This window comes from Chinchilla lanigera, unplaced genomic scaffold, assembly GCF_000276665.1.
Source record: "Chinchilla lanigera isolate Chin_1 unplaced genomic scaffold, ChiLan1.0 scaffold00087, whole genome shotgun sequence".
Lineage (NCBI taxonomy): Eukaryota > Metazoa > Chordata > Mammalia > Rodentia > Chinchillidae > Chinchilla > Chinchilla lanigera.
In genome coordinates, this window is record NW_004955488.1 from 6,991,760 (window position 1) to 6,997,413 (window position 5,654).

A 5,654-nucleotide genomic window follows, 5' to 3' on the forward strand; every position below is an offset into this window, starting at 1 on the left:
GAAATGAAATTAGATAAAATGTAAAAGTTAACTATAATATTCTTTATTTGCTTTAACTGATCTTGTAACAATTATGCACATATGCTAAATTTAAAACTTGGGCAAATCTGGCAATATCTTTTCATTGATCTGTCTTTTTTATACATTTAAAAATGTGAGGCAATAAGTAAGATTGTGACAGTATTTAGATATACAAGAAAGAATATCCTTTACTTGTCTTTTCTACAAGTTTTGTGATGTTTCTTTTTGGTTTTTTATTTAGCTTAATGCCATTTTGGAAACTTTTTAAACATTTGGAAATTGTATTGTGTTTTCTGCAGAGATTTAAAGGAATTCTCCCCTGCTTCTGTTTCTTTGTGGTCTTAAGCATTGAACTTGGGGTCTTTGTGCTAAGCTATATACCCGGTGTGCTCCCTCCCTCCCTCCTGCTCTCCTTCTCCCGGCTTCCTCTCCCCCCTCCCTCCTTCTCACTCCCCCCTTCCTTCCTTCTTTCCTTTTTCTTTTTCTTTCTTTCCCTCTCTTTCTTTCACTTTCTCTCTCTTTCTCTTTCTCTTTCTCTCTCTCTTTCTCTTTTTCCTCTTTTCTTTATTTCTTTTGAGCTAAGTCTCACTAAATTGCTCAGTAGCTCAGGTTGGACTGCAACTTCTGATCCTTCCTACCTCAGCCTTCTACGGTGCTGGGATTACAGGTGTGCACCACCACACCCAGCAAGAGATGCATATTTATCATAAATATGCCTTAAAGTTTTTGTAGAAAGGGTGTTATTTTTAAATATATGTTTTACTGCCTATTAATGTCATAAAATGTTTAGTTTCAATGTGGTATTTTCATACATACCTATAAATACCTAAAAGGAATTACTTTCCATGATTGATGAAAATTTACGTATTCTTTAGGAAATTCCAGTCTCATGTCTACTTGGTTGATATAAAAGATTAAAAGGTTATACCAGTCTTCTTGAGCCACATAATTTGAGATGCTCTTGTTATTATTGCCTGGTCAGCTTAAGGGACACCCAAAGAATGAAGGAGGGAACACACTTCCCGTCCCCACCCAGAGTTCTGGAGAGCAGACACTGAGTGCCAGTATTTGTGGAAGTCTGGGTCCCAGAGGATTTCTCGTCCCTCTGTGGCTCTGTATCCACCCCTGCTCAGGAAGCAGGACTTCTGAGGGACTTCAGTTATCAACTGAAGGAGATGGGGATGCAGGTGCAAACTATAGCTTTACTTGGCTAGCATTTTACACGGAAGCTGTAATCCATAGGTGGTTTTGACAGAGGCTTATGTGATGAATTGCTTGTTTAACATTCTTTATTTAAAGAGAAGATTCCTGGAGGTGCCGTGTGACTGCTAGCTGTCGCTCTTATTGTTATTTTCTCTCTTGTTTTTGTTATGATTATTGTCCTTATTATTGTATTCCTTTTAAATGACGAGAGAAGAGCAAATACGTAAGTTTAAGCATGCATATCTTATGATTAATCAATGATGTCTCTAAATATTCCAGAATACCTCTCCTAAGGAAATGTTACATAGGAGTGGCAACCTATGAATAAACCCAGCCTCATATTTATTGCTTTAGTAAATATGCAAGTGGAAACTGTATTTTACAGCATGCAGTAAGCTAGAAGTTCATTTATTGCTAAGAAATTAGAAAAAAATATACAACTTGACCTTGTCTTTTGTGCCTATGCTTGTTCTACCTGAATAACTTTCACTACTGATTTTAATAATACATGATTTTTGAGAAGGCAGACATCTTTGAAATCCTTTGAGATATAAGGTTTAGATATATAAATATTGATTCTAGAGGGTTATTTTTCCAATAGCTTTCTAATCAATTATCTAACTCACTTAGAATATTTCTACTCACAGATATTTCACACCAAACTTCACATTAGATCATATAAGCTATGACAGATGCATGGTAAAAGGAGTCTCAGATTTTTTTTTTTTCCTTTGGTACTGGGAATTGAACTCAGGACCTTGCGCTTGCCAGGCAGGTGCTTGTGCAGCTGAGCTATACCTGCGGCCCAATCTCAGAATTCTTAAAGATGAGAAGTTCTGCTCTGGTTGCCCAGAGGCATTCTAGTTTCAGATGAGCCCTACTCCAGGCGTTCAGACTTGACTGTACCTTGTGCGAGAATCAACTTCACAACATAGTTTCAAGGCAAAACATGAGGATGAAAACCTTTTTCTTTTTCTTTGTAAGGTATAGAAAATAAATGACCTCCAAATAGCACAGAAATTGACACAGTTCTCTCTTCTCCGAATAGGTTATGTGGGTATGCAATTTATGTCGAAAGCAACAAGAAATCTTAACCAAATCTGGGGCATGGTTCTTTGGAAGTGGCCCTCAGCAGCCGAGTCAGGACGGAACCCTGAGTGACACAGCTACAGGTGCTGGCTCTGAGATGCCCCGAGAAAAGAAAGCAAGACTCCAGGAGCGATCGCGGTCACAGACACCACTGAGCACGGCAGCTGCCGCCTCCCAGGACGCCGCTCCTCCCAGGGCAGCACAGGACAGGAGTAAAGGGGTGGAGCCCTCCCCGAAGGCCCTGGGGCCCGAGCAGAAGCAGGCTTCCTCCAGGTCTAGAAGTGAACCTCCAAGAGAGAGGTAATAGTTCACGAGCGTGGGCACTGTCCGAAAAAGTCCAGGTCTTGCTTGCAGAGTAAACCCATTTTCAAGCGTTAAACTTCCACAAGGTGGGATGAAAAAAATGCAGCCGGTGTTTAATTAAAATAATGGTCATCGTAGAAGACACATTGCTATGAATCTGCCTCAAAATACCCCACCCACTTCTAACACACTCATCCTACTCTTTTTGCCATGTATTGAAACAGTACCGGAAGTCTTTTTTCTTAAGTGAATTATGCTGTTATGCCTGCCTAGATATCTTCCATTCAGCTGGCTTACCTTCCATGGTTATTCTGACTTTTGGGAAGAGGCAGAAGTCACATGGTGCCAGATCTGGAGATTACTGAGGATGGGGACATACCATACTGTGTATATTTGACTGGAATTCCTGAAAAGGTTGATCAGGGAGGGTGATCACTAATACGGTGAATGTTTAAATTTTAAAAAGTCGTCACAGTGAAAGACCCATGGCAACTGATTCCTCTCAAAATACTCAAAACGTCCTCTTCTTCTTCTTAATGTACTCAACCCATCATTCTTAGCATGGTGTCTCTTACTGTGGTAAGCTTTTTTAAGATTTAGATATTCCCTGTATTTATGGATCACCCCTCAGTTTAGGAGGAGTTTGCGGAAAGGATATTTCTCACATCCCACAGGGAAGGCAATACCAGGCTCAGGCTCTCTCTGTCTACAAAGCATCATCCCACAGGATGCACATGTTAAAAGATTTTCTTTCCTATCCGACAGATACACACCTAATCTCACTGACCCATTCCTGACTGCCAATCTTGAACCCAGAAAAAACTCTTAGATCTTTGTTCATTTATCGTCCTGTCATTGGAAGTGTACTCTTAAAGAATATGATGGGTGAACCTGACCTAGGGATATCAGTAGGAGAGAAGTCTTCTTGGAGGATGTTTCCTTTATACTAAGCTCTGAAATGTGATTAGGGAATTATTAGGAGCAGGGTTTTCCTGGCATCTGCACAGGTGTGTGGCCTGAGGGAAGCAGGTGTGGGGACCTCCTAAAGGATAACCACTGGCTCCAGTGTACGTAGCAGGGGGAGAAAGGGTGAGAGGTAGCTGATGGAGCAGTGTAGGACAGGTTACATTATATAGATTTTATCCTAGGGGTAAGGCAAGCCGCTGAAATTTTAAGAAAGAAATAGTCCGATCAAGTAATTTACTTCAACTGATTGATTCATTAAAAATTATATTTCTGCCCCAGCGAATGCTGTGTACCAGGAATTCATGATAATAAGGATAACATAGCCTCTGTCTCTAGGAGACTCATGGTGTGAGGGACCAGATTGCTGTTAGAACTTGGACTAGGTTTGATTGCTTCTATGCATAAATTTAGAAATTTATTTATCCCACTGGGTAGAAGTAGATCCCAAGGAAAGCTTTTGGTTCTGTTTTCAAACAAAGCTCGTAGAATAACATGAAGGACTTCAGAGTTAAACAGGTCTGGATTACATTCTGGATCTGCCACAATAGATAGTAATAACCTATCCTACAGTACTGTGGCAGGTACTGAAAGAGAATGTGTATCCTAAGGTTGGTACATGGTAGGCATTCAATGCATGGGACATTATGTATTTACCCATGTTTTTGGAACCACAGGGCACAAAGATGATTAGACCACGATTCCTTTTCCTACATATCCTGCAGGTGAGACCACACAACATCCCAGGGAAGACAGAACAGGTGGTTAACCAGGATGTTGATTTGATCAAAGCTAGAAAATACATATCTAGTAATTTGAGGCCACTGGGAAAAAAGGCTCCTGAATTAAAAACACACCGGGGGGGTTTAGGGGAGATAGACAGACTAGAAATAAGACATATTCCATGGAGAATGGGGGTATCTAAGCTACTTGGAAAGAAGATAGAAGGACATACCTCAGTGAAGGAAGAATTAATAGCGTTTGGTGTCCAACTGCCCTGGACAAAAAAGAAACAGATATTTTGCAGGTGCAGTTTGGGACTTGTTTGAAGACAATATTCTTAAATAGATGAAGAATTTGGAGCTGTAAAGCTAGTAAAGAAAAAAGAGTTCTGTTTTTGATGTATAGTGAACAACTACATACACATTTCAAGAATGAGGGTTTGGAAATTTTGTTCTCGCTTTTTAGATGCAATGTGCTTTTTCTTATTGGATGACTATTGACAGGGGCAAATGCATGTATTGATGATATATAGTGAAGAACTGGAGGTGTAGGACCAGGAGGAGAGGGGTAGGTAGAGGAAGGTAAAGGGTGGGACAACTTCAGGAAGAATCTGGATGGGAAGGATGACAACCTCTTTTCAATTATTGGAGTTTCCTTCCTTTGTGTTCTGGGTACTGATCAGTGGAGACAAAACCAAGTCAGGATGAGAGAACTGTAGTTAGTGAAGCCCAGAAGAGAGACTGGAGAACTCCTTCCTGGTGGTATCACGCTCACCTCTCCCAAAGCATCTTCAGGCATGGTGTTCCCTAAAATGCTCACCAGTTCTCTTTATCTGCCTTCCAAGAAAAGTAAACTGATTCAATTTAAACCCCATCAAGAGCAGCTAAGTAGGCCTTAATGAGGTGGCAAACGTGTGCACGCAAACATCACACTCCTACGATAAACTGTATTTGACTTTTTGAGACAGGGTCTTGCTATGCAGTTCAGGCTGGCCTTGAGCTCACGTTGTAGCCCAGGCTGGTCTCGAACTCTCAACAATCCTCCTGCTGGGATTACAGGCGTGCACCACCACGCCCGGTAAACTGTATTTGATAGTAATTAATCTCTTACATCCCTTACACAGCAAATCTGCCTTTCTGTCCTTTCAGACCCAAATCCTTTTCATTTCATAGGGCCCCGAGTGAGCTTAATGCCCTAAGCAGAACTCTCTGTACTTCTGTTTTGCTTTCCAGTACCACGAGAAACCCTTTGTGTGTTCTCTCTACTATCAGCTTGTGCTCACGCCCACCCCACAACACACTTTAGCAACTGCACATTTAGGAACCCTCAACAGAAACTGCCCTGCTCTTCCC